General features: G+C 43.2%; 1 pseudogene; it reads left to right on the forward strand.

Annotated features, from left to right (window-relative positions):
- The first annotated feature begins 830 nt into the window (after positions 1–830).
- On the forward strand, positions 831–17,807 carry LOC141994365 (cytochrome P450 3A9-like; annotated as a pseudogene).
- Positions 17,808–18,257: the final 450 nt, after the last annotated feature.

Raw genomic sequence — 18,257 nt, forward strand, 5'->3', positions numbered from 1 at the left:
CATTGTTTCAGTCTCTCTGCCTGCAGACTCAGGAGGACATTCCTGCTTGGTTCACATGAGACAGGTTTTCTTCAGTAGGGCTAGCAACGTTTTTTTTTTAAATGAAAATTTTAAATTCTGACTAAACTGATGGGATCACATGAGATGTGATCGTATGGTTACTGCAACTCTAACTCCTGCTCAAGCCAGCTCTGACTCCGGATTTTAGAAATATTTTAATGGGAACAGGGTTTATTTTTTTAAATTGTAACTGTATTTATATTTATTTCCCTTAAGGAGACCAGAGGCATTTGGATACTAAATAAACATAATTATTCTTGAATTTTTAAAATGATTTGATTGTAATGTAAAAAGAGATGCTGTAGCTCAAACTGAAGTTATGCATTTGATGTAGCAATTTTTGGATGAGGTTCTTTGGCCTGTGTTATGCAGGAGGTCAGGCTCGATGATCTGGCTTTAAAGTCTATGAGATTGTCACCATAATAAAGGAACTTCCCTCACATGGGTTAGGAATTGCTGACTAATTATGGATTGAACTATTTGTTATGAAGAAATTTAAGACCTCTGAGGTTAGTTTCAGGTGCTCTTACATCGTAAGATAACATAACCTTTCCAGATTGGCCTCTTTCCACTAGCTCTGGCATTTACTCCTCCTCCCCTTTCACATGAAATAAAGGCAGAACCCAAGGCTCATTTAGAGGCCACTGCGTCATATGAGTAGCAGACAAAATCGTGAAACTCTCTCATTTTCCCTAGGGCGCTAACCTAATCCAGGGCAGAGAAGAGAGAAACAAAGTTAGACTGGTCAGCGAGAGGAGTACAGAGCGAGGATGAGCTTCCTTCCACATTTCTCCATTGAGACCTGGGCTCTTCTGATCACCCTCCTCGCTCTCCTGATACTGTAAGTAAAGTTCTATTGAACTAAAGCTTCTCTTCTTGTGCTGTTTCCTTCAAGATCTTGAGAACTGTCAATGCCTTAATTCCAATGGTCTCCTGAAATGCAAGCTGCATGTCAGTCCTGTAGGACAGGGGTTCTCAACCTGCTTCTTTCTGAGGCCCCCCGGACATGTTATAAAAACCCCACGGCCAAGCTGTGCCACAACAACTTTTTGCTGCATATAAAAGCCAGAGCCGGTGTTAGGGGGTAGCAAGCAAGGCTGTTGCCCAGGGTCCCACACCACAGGGGGCCCCGCAAAGCTAAGTTGCTCAGGCTTCGACTTCAGCCTCAGGTGGCACGGTCCAGGGCCCCAGGCTTCAGCCCCGCATGGTGGGGCTTTGGCTTCCTGCCCTGGGCCCCAGCAAGTCCAACACTGGCCCTGCTTGGCGGACCCCCTGAAACTTGTTTGCAGCCCCCCAGGGGGCGCCGGACTCCTGGCTGAGAACCACTGCTGTAGGATCTGTAGCCTCTGAACTCGAAGGGCTCTCTGGTTAGCAAACCTTTTCGAAAGACATATTGGCAAAGGGATGGTCCAGCCATAATCCAATCTAGGGAGATCTGCAAACAGTACTTTTGTGAATTGCTATGAGTTTGAGCCTCAAGGACTTCCTCTAGGATTTACTGTGGCAGAATTTGGGCTAGATAGTGGGGGGACTATTGCTGAGTCTGTAACTGCTTTGGGATCCATGGAATGAATTATAAATATTGATAAACATCTTGTACAATTTCCAGTGTCAGTATGATGCACAATAAAATACAGTATCAGCAAGAAGTCAACCTTTCAATATACTTACCCTTTTTAACCGCCCCCGCCCCCCCCACTTTGTTCTGGCCTAAATAAAGCCTCTGCTAAGGTTTCCTTGGTAAACATTAGAGCTATAACATTCACCCAGTGATAAAGTTCTTCCATGGGAAATTGGTAACCTCCATCCAGAAACAAATATTTTGAAAAGCTCTTTCAACACAGCCCAAGACAAGCTTCAAAATGCTGCAGCCCAGATCTTTATAGAGAAGCAGAGAGCCCTGAGGTAGGAGTAATAACTTTACAACACCAAAAAAAAGGGTGCTTCAGAGGAGAGAAATCTGCAAAGCTGTCAACAGAATCCAAACAGAAACCCATCAGACTAGGCTCCCCGACACACCACTGCAGTAACATTGGGCTAAGCACAAGGAGAACAATACATGAAATTAAAGTGCAGCCTTATAAAAGCTCCGCTCAGGACATAATGTCTGGCTCGGCTTTGGTTTGTCCGTAATAAACATATGTAAGCTTTTTTTCCCCTGTGTTTCTCTCTCCCTTTATTGGCTCCTCTCCCTGTGCTGGCAATGAGCCTAGAGAGGCTTCTCTTTTGCATTTTGCTAATGGCTTGAAGGACCCATTCTATTGGAACAATTATTCCTTTATGAGATGATTGCTTTTACCTCAGGGCTCGCTCGTTGATGGTCCATTACAGCAGTGAAGCTTATCACTGGCTGTGTTTATTAAACAGATTTACAAAATACTAATTTTTGGACCAAATTTTCCACAGCTTTGTTCCTGTTATAGTGCAACAGCTCCGCTGCCCCTGGATAGCTTTGAGATCCAACAGCCAATTGTCATTGTTATGTGACCTTCAGATTCTTATTATTTTACAGATATGGGATCTGACCCTATGGTTTATTTAAGAAACTGGGTATTCCTGGGCCAACACCCCTGCCTTTCTTTGGGACCAGCTTGGAGTATCGCAAAGTAAGTGACTGAGGGCTCCAGAAATACACGTCCCTTATATTACAGTACCAAAACATTTACACTGCACTGATGGATGTATCCTGTACAAGCTTCTCTGCTGGCATGTGAAGACCCACGACAGCACAGAGTCTCTGTAATGTAGACCATGACACCTATCCTATACAGCTCAAGTGAAGGACCCAGTGAGACCTTGGTGCTAACTCAAAAAAGACAAACATAGGTGTAGCTGGTTTGCAGACTCACCATTTACATTTACACCATTTTTTCTGGGTACACCATTTACTTACAAAAAGAAAAGGAGGACTTGTGGCACCTTAGAGACTAACAAATTTATTTGAGTGACAGCTTATGCTCAAATAAATTTGTTAGTCTCTAAGGTGCCACAAGTCCTCCTTTTCTTTTTGCGGATTCCAACTAAAACGGCTGCTACTCTGAAACCTGTCATTTACTTACAGTCTCCTTAAGTTCAGTTTTGAAATATGGGCACACATATCCAATGATGTTCTTAGGAGGGTCTTGTTGCTCACAAGGTTGTTGGGAAATCACACAGGCCTCAGGAACAGCCGATAAAGGAGTCTTTTCAGCCCAGCTGCCAGCTCTAGCTTCACTTTCCCATCTCAGCAGGCTTCCTGCTTCCTCCTTATATGGCACGGGGAAAGGAGAAGTACATGGCTCCTTCTTAAAAGGGCAGCATGCTGTCCCTTATGACCATTACACTGTATCTGCATAACTGGAAAATTTTTATTTGTTTATTTATTAACTACTAAACTACTTGGGCATCTGTTGGATTGAACGCCCCTAACCAAACACGGTAGAATTTTTCCTTCCTCCAACCCATCCCAGGAATGACAGGTAGACCCACCAAGCAACAGGCAGATCCAGCAGACAGGCAGACCCATCAAGCCAACCCACCTATGATTGTAGTTTAAAAAAGAAATCACAGTACCGAACATCAGGCTGAACTATGCGCATAGGTACATGTATGATTTAACCATCAAAGTCAATGTGCCTGTCTATCTGAGGGCAGCCTTTGCTCATAGTGTAGATCCTCAAGAGTCCCTAGGCAGTTTCTGCCATGTAGCTGATGAAATTTCTGCCTGAGTACTCTTCCTCCACTTCTAATTCCATTTTAACATTTCTTCTGCAGGGTTTAGTGGACTTTGACAAAAATTGCTTTCAGAAATATGGGAAAATCTGGGGGTAAGTATTTTACTAGACAGTATTCATCAGCTCAGGGTCTTTAAAGTTCATCCAAAATCTAAATCAGATGGTGAAAAATAATCCGCCAGAAGAGGGGATCTTAACATCATGTTATATAGAGCTTTACCTGGCCTGTCAGATGAAAGGTGTTCAGATTTGGATCCAAATGACTGGATCCTGCTTTCAGTCATGTCAATAACAAAAATCCCACTGACTTTAATAGGAACAGGATCCATCAGGGTTTATAACTCAGGTGTCCTATTCTCCTTGTTTAAAACCTGTGACAAAGGGTTTATATACCCCAGATACTCCTTTGAGAAACAGCCATAATACTGTCGCTAATGGATATTTCTATAGCCGTGGTTCCCAAACTTTGTTCTGCCACTTGGGCAGGGAAAGCCCCTGGTGGGCCGGGCCGGTTTGTTTATCTGCCATATCCGCAGTTTTGGCCAATCGCAGCTCCCAGTGGCCACAGTTCGCTGCTCCAGGCCAATGGGAGCTTCTGGAAGCAGCGTGGGCCAAGGGACGTACTGGCCGCCGCTTCCAGCAGCTCCCATTGGCTTGGAGGGGCAAACCGCGGCCACTGGGAGCCGCAATCGGCCAAAACTGCGGAAACGGCAGGTAAACAAACCGGCCCGGACCGCCGGGGCTTTCCCTGCACTAGCGGCAGAACAAGTTTGGGAACCACTGTTCTATAGCATCTAAGATAGAGTGATAGATCTGCCTTGTCACATCTGTCCTGACCCTGACCTGATGAAGGGCAATACATCTGCATTACCACCAGTCTTATTCTGCACTGGATGTTTGCTTCACCTTTTGCCACTATGATTATAACTCAGGCTCTAAACCTGGAACACACCTTGCTGTTTTCAGTAATGAATATATCTATTCACTGTAACATCTCTGAAAGAGTTTCAGAGTCTAGGGAAAATACCTTTTAATGCCCCACCCCTCCCCAATTTTCTTTCCTTTTCCCCACAAACTCTTCTACCCATTAATCTTTATTATTATTATGTATTATTGTAGCACATAGGATCCCAGGTCATAGCCCTGGACCCCATTGTGGTAGGAGCTTTACAAACACAGAACAAAAAGACAGTCTTTGCCACAGAGTTTATAATCCAAGAATAAGACAAAAGACAACAGGACAAGGAAACAACGAGACAATACCAGTCAGCACGATAGGCAGTGGGTCTTCCACTCTGCCGCTCCTATTTCTCTGAGCTCCCTCATCCTCCTTCCTGTTCCCTACAGCCCCCTCTGCCCTAGTCTCCTTCTGCAACCTGCATTACTCTTCTCCCTACAGCAGTCCACATATCCTTGCACCAGCCATCTTCCTGCCTTCTCTCCTTCCCATCGTCTCCTTACAATTCCCAGTACAGAGCCCAAGGACAGCCATGTTTCCTGAGGGTACCCCATTGGAAACAATGTGAGAGAGCAAACATCTTTACTAGAGGCGGCCTCGCTTCTACACGCAAAGTAGAGATATGGAAGCCATCTTCACGAAGGGCACCCTCAGGCTTCAAACACTTTGAAAGTAATGGGAAATGGTGGGCATTTTGAAGACGGGCAAAAGTCATGAGTTTGATGCCAGAAATTGGTACGCCATCAGAAACTTAACACAAATGCCTAAAATTGCAAGAGTTAACAACTGATGATTTACAGCACCTTAAACTGCCATGGATTGCAGTGGGCGTCGGAGGTGTTCAGTCCCCTGTACGCCTGAATCTTTTCTTTAAGATTTGCAAAGAAACTTGAAGAAATCTCATAATTTTCACACTGTGTTATGAGTCAAGGTGACATCCTGCTGTACATTCTTTTTTTGTAAAAAACTTTCTATTTCTACATTGTAGAAATGCTCCCTAATGACACAGGACAAGGTGCTTGTGTCACAGAAAAACTTGTGTCTTTTGTCTGGTTTTGGAAAGATGTTTTCAGTACAAATCTAATTCTGGAAAAAGTCTATTCTAGCTCCAGTGGTAATGAAGAGATTGATTTATGAAGAGAGATTAAGGAACTGAGTATGTACTGCTTGGCAAAATGAGGACTTGTAGGGAATGGTCTACATGTATTTGAAGGATGTAAACATCAAGGAGGCACTGGAGGTGTTGAGAGGATTAGAAAAAGGCATAACTAGGAGGAATGGGATGAAATTAAATGAGCATCATCAATTTAAAAACCACATTTCTGTCTGCAAATCCTTGACCTATTGTTACCAGTAGCACCTTGACGACTATAAATGAAAGAGATTACAGAAAAAATATTTCTATTTTTCATATCCAGTCACAGACTTAACTATAAAAAGCTCATGGAGACTAGATCTTGTAGCCATCATAGAAAATTTGATGAAGGAGCTTCCATTTAATTCCTTATTCTCCATTGACAGTGGTGGGTTTTGCAATGTGTTATTTTTCCATAGGTTTTACGATGGCAGACAGCCTGTGCTGGCCATCCTGGATTCTACACTCATTAAAACTGTGCTGGTGAAAGAGTGCTACACCACTTTTACCAACCGACGGGTAGGTTTCCAATCTTTAACCTTCTTCATTAAGACATAATAAAGTCTTAAATGAAAACAATCTCAATTACTGTTAGAAACACACAGTATTGGAAAGCTTTAGAGTCTCTTAGTATAGGAGAATGAATGTACATCCAGAATTAAGCTCATTTCCCACTGCATGTCACTCCACTCCTGCACTAAAGAAGGAGGGAGAAGAAGCTCAGTTGGAATAGGGTACTTTGGTTCTCAAAGAAACCTATTTGACTGCACTTCAAAAGCGGCTGAATCTATTAGGGAATACAAAAGTTGGGAATACAAAAAAATACTCAGGATAAATTCTGCTCAGTTGAAACAATCAATGAGAGCTAGATATGATCCTTTCTGTGCTTTGCCTTTCCCCCCCAGAGATTTGGTCCAACAGGATTGCTGGAGTCGGCTGTCTCCATCGCTGAGGATGAGCAGTGGAAGAGGATTCGCACTGTGCTCTCTCCAACCTTCACCAGTGGGAAGCTAAAGGAGGTAAAACCCAGAAGAGCAGTCACAAACTAAACCATTGGGTCAGTGCAGACAGCACTGAGGCAAAGATAGTCACAATGGTCTGGTCTCTTCTGTCAGAATCAGATTTCTAAATCAGCTTGTTTCCTTTGCGCCTCCTCATGTAAAAAGGAAAAGGATTAAAATGAAAATGCCAGAAAGCCGAAAGAGATGATGCTTGTGAATGTTTATGATTCTCTGCTAGGCTATTAGAAACCATGTTTTAAACAAGAGGAAAAGTTACTATACTAATTATCTATATATAGGACATTTTTATTTGTGTGCTCTGATTCATATTTCAGATGTTTCCCATCATGATGCATTATGGGAAGGTTTTGGTGAGAAATGTTCAGAAGCAAGTGGAAAAGGATGAACCCATAGCTGTTAAAGAGTGAGTAATTCTGTCCTACAAGGCTGGGACTTGTCTGAGAACAGCTGTTGATACGGTGTGATTTTTAGATTGTGAGCTCTTCAGGGCAGGGATTGTGTCTGTCTGGGGTGCACCAAGTATTTTGTGCTAACGGCGTGCAAATAATAAATAAAACTAATGGTAATAAATTCATTGTCACCATACAGGCAGCATGCGGGACAGAACTTAGCATACTTGGTTCCAAAACCACAGATTTTACGACTGGAACAAGCAGACTATACTGTCTTAGTATTAGGGCTTCAAGGGCCACAGCCATTCGCTGACAAGCTAATCACAGCACTTGAGCAGGCCTGATTCCACCAGAATACCTACACATGAGCTAATAACTGTGTCATACTCTGAGGAAGATTACGAGATTCTAGGCTATGCTTGTTCTGAATGAGGCTTTATGGAAATTTGCCTGTTTCCTCACAGGTGCAATACTAGTATTGCCTATCTTTCTTTGTTTTCAGAAGAAGGAAAGAGAATTCCTCCTGAGGGTTTTGTTTTCTTTAAGGAGGTGTCATATGGGAAGCAAGTGAAAGGTTATAATTACCTATTTCAAATGTTAAGTCCACAATCAGTATTTTATTTTCCATCTTTTCTCAGTGTGTTTGGTGCCTACAGCATGGATGTTATCACAAGCACTTCGTTTGGTGTGAATATTGACTCCATGAACAACCCCCAAGACCCATTTGTGAAGGAGATTAAGAAACTAGTGAAGTTTGACTTCTCTTTCCAACTCTTTATTTTCATATGTAAGTTGGCTCCTGCTCATTGAAAACTCCAGCCAAGTTTGTGATCCAGACGTTCAGTAAGGATATGTGGAGCAACAGTACATACTGCTCCATTCTATACCTTAGCCAATGTCTAGGGAAACTAAACTCTCCACCTTGATTACTTAGTCCTGCCATAAGTACAGGAGACTGGACTAGATGACCTCCTCAGTCCCTCCCAGTCCTATGATTACACTGGGATGGTCTTATCTCTGTCAAATTATACTTCTTTATACCCATGCTATGCCCAATGATTATGGTAATCTCTAGAAGAGGCAAGATTTTTTGTAGTCAGTGGAGTTGTGTTGACACAAAGATCACCAACATTTGGCCATTCTATTGTATAGCAGGTAGGAAGGGTCACAACAGTGTAGTGGAGATCTGGAGCTGGTTCTTAGGGTATGGGACAGTAAAGGATTTGAGAACATTCAAGCCAGTCTGAAACAAACTTCAAAAGCTTTCAGAATATTGTTATGAGCCGGGTGAAACCTTGTTATGGGTTGAGGTAAAGCCTCATTCAAGCTGAAGTGTGAGTGTGTCCTCCATTTAAGATAATTGTATGAGACACTTAAGGGGCCACACCTAAAACAAAGCCTAATACAGTCTGCCCAGAAACTAGCACCGCAGGGGCAATGGATTCAACTGGGTCTTGTGACCAGCAGGTGTGGGAGTACACACAGATACTGAGGTCACAGTCAAGGACAGAGAGAGGAAGAGGCAAAGAGCCACGCAAAAGCCAAGCAGGAGCTTGTAAGCAGAAATTTGGTCCTGGAAAAAGATAGAGCATGATGTTGGGTCTGATATTGGCTACAGAGGTTGGGGGACTGTTAGCTAAGAAACTGCTCCTTTTGTTCTTGGTTCCTTCTGCATTCAGAGAGACAGGACTTTGTACAGTCTTTGTAAATAAACAAAACTACTTCAAAGAAATGCCTGGTTACCACCAGTTTCTATTTCCAGCCCCAAAGCTTGACTAGCTGCTCAGGACAAAAAGGGCAACAATATTTTCATCTTGAGTATGCCAGGCTTTGTTATTAGTTTGGTTTTTCCAAAGATTTCTTGGGGTGGGAAGCTATTTCTGTGGAATATTGCTAGTGCTAGCTGGAGGAATGTCCTGCACTCAGAGAGCATAATCGACCCCAGTCTCAATGGCAAAAAGACACCAGACACACACGGCTTGAGAGCAGGGCCGGATTAATACAGGGGCTTTAGGGACTGCAGCCCAGGGCACCGGAACAGTAGGGCTCAGGCAGGCTGCAGCCTCACACCACTCCCGGAAGTGGCTGGCTGGTGGCATGTCTCTTCAGCCCCTGGCTCCGCATGCTGAGCCTGCCCCCAGCACCGTCCCTGCAGCTCCCATTGGTCGGGAACCTTGCACCCCCTCCTGCACCCCAACCCCAGGTCAGAATCCCCTCCTACACCAAACTCCTTCCCAGAGCCCGCACCCCTCACTTGTACCCCAACACTCTGCCCCAGCCTGGAGCCCCCTCCTGCACCCAAACTGCCTCCCAGAAGGAAACTAATATAACAGCTGTTCTAAGGTAAGAAGTAGGCTATTTTGAATTAATTTAACTATATTCTACATGTTTTAAGACTGAAATGTAACCACAGAACAGCTTTATATTAATTAAAAGGCAAAGTTTAGTATAACGTATAATAGTATAATTTAATAGCCTCAATGCCATAATTGTGATCATTTTGTTTTGAATTAGGAAACAGACTTGTATACAGGGGCCCCATAAAAATCTAACTGCCCCGGGCCCACAGGAGAGTTAATCCGGTCCTGCTTGAGAGACTGGAATGTTCTTGGGGCAGGTATTCATACACAGGGCTAACTCCTAGCAGTGAGGCAGCAACCTTAGTAAGGGGTAGTGTGAAGCTGCATTGCCCCAGGCAGAGCTCAAGAAGGAACTGCATTTGGGGCAGGATTATCCCTCTCAACTCCCTGTTGCCTTTGGGTAGTACACACACTGTACCATGTCAGCACATCTGCCTATGTAAATGGGAGTGGTGCCCATTTGCTTCAGGGGTGAATTGGGCACTAGGTTCCTACTATCTGGAGCTGGATTTGAATCACTGAACTGTAGGATGTTCTTGCTCAGTGCCTGGTTCAGCTAAGAATGTCATTGTTCTGATTATATTTTTCCACTGATAACTTAAGGAAATGGATTTTTTTGCCCAGGTTGCCTCACTCTCACAATGAATTTCGCTATACTCTAGATGTATTTCCATTCCTTACTCCTCTTCTTAAGATGCTGAATGTGGGCGTTTTCCCAAATGATGCCCTGGAATTCTTCGCACGGTCAATCACCAAAATAAAGGAAAAGCGCAAGAGAGACACCCCCACGGTAAGGAAGACTTTTTCAATGATGGAACCAAAGAATATTATCCATTCAGTTAGCCCACGTGAAAAATTCTTCACGTGACAGCATTGAAAATGCAACTAAAGTCAAATAATGACCAGAAGCCAGCATTACAACACATCCAGAATTTTGCTGGAACTAAAGTCCCAGCAGAGTCACAGAACAGAATGAATGCAGCAGTGACCTTGGGCTACATCAGGGTAAAAGCAATTGCAGTTTGGGCTTGCAATGCTTTTGATTTGACAGCAAACTGGCAGAAGATGTGATCACCCATGGAGTGGACTAGGGACGCTGGAGCAGAGAGAGGGAGGGATACAGCTGAGTAAGCAGTAGATATAGTAATGATGACAAATGACCATATTGCTGAATATTGAGTCCCATAAAAGATGTGGTCTCCACACGAAAGCTAAGAGGACAGAGTCACTCTTATTACCCTTCAGGACTTCCTCAATCCAGTCCCAGGGAGAATATTAAACCCAATTGTAGAGGTGATACTTCTGAAATACACTTACTGTGATTATTTCCCCCCCAAATTGTAAAGCCATATAAGGGTGCCAAGCAATCCGGACTAAAGAGTGTGGTAAACCCAGGACAAACAGCTACAAAAGGGGGGTAATAATTAGTCCCAGGGGTTTAAAAGGCCCCTCCCTATCCACTGAGGAGAGAGAATCAGGGGGGCAATAAGGTTCAGCTGGAAAGGGGGTTGCTAGGGAACCTTAGTTTCAGCTGACTCCAACTACTTGGGACCTTTTTAAACCCTAGCCTGGGTGCTAGGAGAGGGAGAGTGAAGGACTGAGAGGAGCAGGGAAGCTGTCAGTAGGCTGTTTGCAGCAAGACACCAAACCTTTCCAGTAGGGAAGCTGCAGTTGCTCCCCAGGAGGGAAGGAAAATAAGCACAAGGGACTGACTGAGGAGAGGAGTAGCAGGACCCTGTGCCACCTATAAGGCTTTGCCTTGCCCCAAACCTGAGTCTCCAAGGCTAAAAAGAACTGAGCCTAGTGAGGCGAACAAGGTATTTTGCCACAAGAGGTTTAGCTTTGTGGTTCTAAGCTCTGCTCACTGCTCCTTGTGCGAATGAGTCCAAGTCTGCCATCTTCACTGTCAGCTGTCTTCTGAATGTTACTTCTCTTCCCAGGACCGAGTGGATTTCCTGCAGCTGATGATTGACTCCCAGAATTTAAACACCAGTCACAAGAGCAATGGGTTGGATCACCCAAATAAAGGTAAAACCATGAAATTATTTACAATCATGAGTGCCTTTGGAGGCTCCTGGACTGAGGGGAATTGGATTGTTCATCTTGTGCAGCTGGGGAGAAGATTTATACTCATTCATGTGCTCATTTGCACAACAGTGTTGTATAAAAGAGGTAACTTGTCTCCTTTCCTGCAGTTAAAACAAAAAGCGCATTCCATGGCATCTTCTACAGCATATTAATTAAGATTGGTCAATAAAAGATACTGGGGTGGTATGTACCAATATACCCAGGGATAAACTGCCTGTCCTCGCTCCCCCAAATATTTGTCAGCATTGTATTTATCACTATGAGCAAATATTCTCAGTTCTTTTCTGGGGTGGATGGAGGCAGATGATGTGAGAGAATTTCCCCCCTTTTTTCTTTTCTCACACCTTCCTCAAAAAGCCTCACATCTGACACCCCTTCTCTGCCTAAAGGGGAGAAGACACAGCTGGCTCTGGAGCCCAGCAATTGACTATTCATTAGCTAGCAGGGTCATTTCAGAGGGACACAGGGACTGCATTTACTTTCCCTGTAGAACTCAAGTCTCGGGGTGAGGGATGAGCTTGAGATCCAAACACAGACATTCTCATTTTAACCCCTTCAGTAGCCTTTTCCCTGCTCTACAGGATGTGATGATTACACCAACTCCAGACCAAGGTCTCTGCCTCCCGCTCCAGGTTTCAGGGCTGTAGTGAGCTCAGTGACCTTACACCAGACTCGCGGCCGAACAAGTTTATCAGGCCACAGGATGATGCATACACCCATAATTTGCAATTAGTAATTTCTTTAGGCCTTGATGCTTTAATCAGGAGAAACTTTCATGGGGATTGTGGCAGGATTATACATGTTACATGATTTTTTTTATTAAAGCGAACTATATAATTATAATACCTGCAGAAGAACTACAGCAAACTTGACTTCCTTGTTTTGATTGGTGTTTTCTGAATAGGCCAACTCTCAATACCAGGGACTCAAATCAATTATTAGCATCTAATTCACCTACCTCAACCCTGTGCTCCTGCACATGGGACAATAAAAGAAACCTTCCTCATCTGTGTGTATGTATATAAAATACAATATGTACTGTGCCCCAAACAGCACAGTTTACATACTGTGAATTTGGACTTCACCTTTTCTGCCTGTTTATAATCTCTTCACAGTCCTGACTGATGTTGAGATTCTGGCACAAGCAATTATCTTTATTTTTGCTGGCTATGAGACCACCAGCTCCACTCTTGGCTACTTGGTTTACTGTCTAGCTACTCACCCTGATGTACAGCAGAAGCTGCAGGAGGAGATAGACTCTGTTCTTCCCAACCAGGTAAGAGTATTGGATGCTCAGTGATATGTAGCATCTCTTTATGGGAAATCCCTCTCCTCTAGTTCAAAGTCAGCAACACTGTTCTTTAAAGAAATTAAATGGTTATATTAAAAAAATATTCTAAGTGTTGATTCACCAACCCTTTGGGAGCTCAGAAGGACAGTGAGAAAACAATAAAAGAAATCTTCACCAACCCACATATAAGTCTTCTCTGTATCTGTTTGTCTTTATGTCTCCCTCCTTCCACCAACTTCAGCCATTTATCTCTCCTCAAAATCCCACCATTCAACAATGCATATTAAAAGGGACAATTTACATTTGTTTTCTTAATCCTGCTATTCAACAATAAGGTATTTATGGGGCAGAGGCAAAGGAGGAGGGAAGGGGAGAATGTAAGAAGAGAAATCATATGCATAGTATTGAGGGGGGATTGGCTAACAAACATGGAGCAGTGACAGGGCAATATGGTAACATCGCATTTTCACAGGTACCAACTTGTGTTTATAATCTTACACTGGGCTCCTGTACCAGCCTCTCTCCAGTGAAGCCACTTTTCACCAATATTTTGGCCACAGCAAGGGGCTCAGAACTGCCAATTTTAACTACAAGCTTTGTTTTCAAACAGCTTTTGTGTTTAGGTGGGGTCCCTTTCCATCTAAGCTTTCAGCATAAGGAAAATGGGCACAGATTCCTGTTTCCTTACATTGAGGAAAGGAAAATCAAAGTGAACTCCCAGCTTTACCCCCAGTATACCTAGGACATGTACTTTGACAAGAGATAAATTGGGGAGGACAGGATGGTTTTAACACTGATCAGATTAAAACAAGATGTGTAAACTCCCTCATGCCTGACCAACATTTTTGCTTTCCACTAAAGGCGCCTCTCACATATGATGCCCTGATGCAGATGGAGTATGTTGACATGACACTGAGTGAAACCCTCAGGCTCTTTCCTTTCGGAGGGCGAATTGAAAGGGTCTGCAAGAAAGATGTAGAGATAAATGGAGTGACCATTTGCAAGGGCACTGTCGTTATGATCCCATCCTTCCTTCTGCATCATATGCCAGAATACTGGCCAGAACCAGAGGAGTTCAGACCTGAAAGGTACAGAACCTATATTGATAGGGAAGTAGTAATATACAGTACTGACATCTTTAAAGTCATTCTTAAATATCAGTCTCTTGCAAAGAAATTCCTTGTCATGGTTAACCTTCATAACTGTTTATAACAAGGCAGGCAGAGAGTCTCCAGAGAATATCAGAATACCTGCTCCTGCTCCCACCGAAGCCAATTGCAAAATCCCCATTAACTTCAACAGGAACAAGATTATATGCCCAGTATGAGCAACTGTACCTGAGTTCTGTTGGTCTTTCTTTTATGAACTCAGTGCTCATGTTTCCAAGGTGCCACTCCTCTTTATAACAGTCATACATAGAAGATATAGAGAAACATTTTGCCTGATCCAGCTAACTGATGTCTATGGCCCTGCACTTACACTTTACAGTAGCCTGACCAATGACAGACCATGCCATGATGAGGCGGTACTGTTGCAATGCAACATCATTAACAGCTGGAAGGTGAATATAACTGGTAATCACAATCATTAATGGGACTTCATTACTCTGCAGAAGCTTTGCCTAGAACTCTCACTCAGATGTTTTAAGAACTATCAACTGAACCTCCACAGGAAAACTTATTGTATCCTAGAGAAGCTGATTGTCAGCTCGGTTTCTTTGTTTTTGCTGTTCACTTTCCTGTCCAGCCTGAGGTTGAAATTCATTTCTGACACCACTTGACACTTCTATGTACTTTGTCAAGTTTTGATGGCCAAACAGATATAATCAAAAGTGTGCCCAAAAGTCAGGAACTTCTTGTCCAAAAAAAACACTGGCTTTTATCATTTCCAATTAAAAAGAATCCTCATTGCCTTCAGCAGCATTAGGCATTACATCTTCCATTAGCCAGTGAGAGGGTGTCATGATTGCACATATTTCAGTAGGTCTGACATTCCATCTGGTAGAGACCAGCGGTGTATACTCCTTATCAGTACATCAATTATACATCACACCCCTATAGCATTTTCCACCTGAGGATTTAAAAAAAATTTCACAAAAATTATTCAGTTACATCTCACAACACCCATGTGAGGGTCAGAGTCCAAGACAGGCCAGAGGGCAAATCAAGAGATAGGCATCATTAGGCAGGCAGGGTCCCAGATAGGCCAGAGGGTAAATCAAGAGACAGGCAAGGCCAAAAGCCGGAGTCTGAGATCTCTCACACATGGGGTCTGAAGCAAGACAGCCAGGCAGTTTGTACTGTTGCTCTGACAATTCCCAGTCATGGCTGCCTGGCTTAAGTACCAATGCCAGCCAATCAGTGGACTGCAAGGAGTTGCCACTCAGGATCTGCTGGGCAGTACTTCCTGCTGGGCTCAGCCTTACGGGGCCTTCCGACAGGAGCCCAGCCTCCTGTGGAGGCATCAGGGGACCACAGTCCCAGATTTTAGCCCTGCAAGTTCTTATAGCTAGCCCCTGGGCTTTCATGAAACGTTGCCAACTGTTCCCATTTGAAATAGCCTCTTCCCCACCCAAACTCATCCCAAGATTCATTCCTGCCTGAAACAGGGCAGTTCAGCCATTCTTCAGGACATCCTCTGTAGAGGCCAGGAAGGGCCCTGGTGCTGTGAAGCAACCCCTGACTTTGCTTTCATGAAGTTCCCATGAAGTCCTGGGGAAAAAGCATAGAACTTTGATCTTGAACTGAAATTCCTCCACATGGCAAGGGGCTGGGTAACTGTTAGACCATTTGTGTGGCAAATACAAGTTATTTCTAAAACCAGATCATGTTTCTGCACCCCAAAACTGAGCACGTTCTCTCTATTTAAAAAAAAAAAAGACCTTTCAGGTGAAGTCATCCCTGGGGTAGCTCTGCTAAAGTCAATGGAGTTACAGCAGGCAAGAATTTTTGTCTCAGTTCCTGTATAAACGCTCAGGTGCTTGTATCTGGAACCAGGTTCAGTAAAGAGAACAAAGAGACCATGGATCCTTACATGTACTTGCCCTTTGGAGCTGGACCCAGGAACTGCATTGGAATGAGATTTGCTCTCCTCTCCATAAAAGTTGCTATCACCAGTCTGCTGCAGAATTTCAGCTTCAGACCCTGCAAAGAAACTCCGGTGAGAAATCCAGATTTATATGCAGTTATTTGCAAAAACAGTTAAATTGAGGCAGTTTTATATTATTTGGCTAGAACAGTGGGATACAGTGCAAGAGAAATATGCAACACAAGATGCAAAGCGTACAGGTATAATACACGGCAGACTATACACCATATTTAATGTGAAGTAATCTGAAATTTGCAATGGAATATTCTGAAAGGGGAAAGAGACTGTCCAGGAGAGAGAAATTAGAGGGCAGAGGAGAGGGAGAAGGATTAATCAGCTTTAGTGGAAACCTTCAATCAAGTACATTAGTTGATATCAGCATAGTGTTCCATTCAGAAATGAAATGGCTTGACTCCTATCCATTTACACATTATCAATGAGTCCTTGTTTTTGTTGTTCAAGTCCCTAGGCAGCTTAAGGTGAGGTTTCTGCAAATCATGGCTCATCCTTCATCTGTTTAGTAAAGTGGCTCCTTAGAAGTCCAAACCCCCCTTTTGCTTAGTTGCCTACGTAACATTGTAACGAAGAAAACAATGGCTTGAGTCAAAATATTGCCAGACTTCCAATGCAAAGTCATAACCCGCCTTGACAAATATGAAGGTCACAGGCTTTAAACATTTTTAGCAGGAAACAAGCTCTTGTTGAGATGAACACTACATATATGAAAGCCAAAGGCCTTCACAAACTATAACTAGGAGTACTGTAATGCAGACATACTGTGACACAGATATATTAGAGAGAGGATTTTGTCGAGAATCTGTCATTTCCTGGAACTAGGATCCTTGCTATTCAGAAATGCACATTTATCTCCTTCCCTGAACATCATGGAGAAATATTTAGCTGTGAATCATGGAGACAAAGGGAGCAGGGGACTGTAAGAATGATCATAAATAACCAATCTCCACAAATAACATTTCAGCAGGTGCCCATATGATCATCCAAAAGAATTCTCTCTTGGACAACTTGTTGTAGGAAGGCAAGTGAATGTTATTGGTTCATTTAGTTTCATCAGGACTCAACTCATTTCCTTTCACTAGGACTACACAGAAAGACACCATTCTACCTAAAGGCAGTGATATATATGCTGATAGTTCTAATTTTACCTTCACCAAATCCTAGCCAAAATGTTAATGGAATGCTCTGACTTGCAAAATAAGCCATTTGGATATGTGGTTTGGTCCAGGCCCGCCTCTACCCCAAAATCAGACAAACCTTTTCAATATGAGTTTCATTTAGAGATTTTGGCTTAGTTTACACCTACAAGTCAACTAAACCAGTGGTAGAGGGAGGCTGTGAACCCCAGGAAGTTTGCATGAAGTCACTGTGAAGTGAAATATCCATGTTTAGCACAAATCTTGCTCTGCTAGATTGCTGTGCTAAATCAAACAGGGAAAACCAAAGACCCGTGACACAGATATACAAGGGTTTGTGTTCCTGAGAAGGCCAGAAACAGTCCTATTCCCAAGGACAAAATGCCTCTGTCCTATGTCCCCTTTTTATCTGTCTTTTATTCAGTGGGATCTAAATGATCTTCTCTAATTGCTGCAGATACCTCTCAAACTGCTTTCAAAAGGATTCATAACTCCAGTGGAACCTATCATTCTGAAGTTAGTCTCCAGAACCACAGAATCGAAGGAGTAAAATCCAGTGGCGTTTTATAGCAGCTCTTCAGAGGCCAATAGCTGCTGTACCAACAGATGCTGTACACATTGTTCTGAGAAGCTGATTTAGACACACAAGAGCTTAATTCAGAAAACAGTTGCTAAATATTCACAGAAAAGCATGACTAGAGAGAGAGAGAAAGTGGGTGAGGTAAGGAACCATTAGAAACTGTGCTAACTACTTATGCTAAACTATCTGTTCAATCTTGTATTTAGCTGTGACACTCTTGAGCACCTTTCCCAGGCCTGGAGAGGAGCTCTGTGTAGCTGGAAAGCTTGTGTCTCTCTCACCAACAAAAGTTGGTCCAATAAAAGATATTACCTCACCCACTTTGTCTCTCTACTATCCTGGGATCAACATGGCTACAACAACACTGCATATGAAAAGCAAGGGCAAACCATGTTCAGTATTGTTAGCTAATGAAACTCA

The sequence above is a fragment of the Natator depressus genome, chromosome 10, assembly GCF_965152275.1.
Source record: "Natator depressus isolate rNatDep1 chromosome 10, rNatDep2.hap1, whole genome shotgun sequence".
NCBI lineage: Eukaryota > Metazoa > Chordata > Testudines > Cheloniidae > Natator > Natator depressus.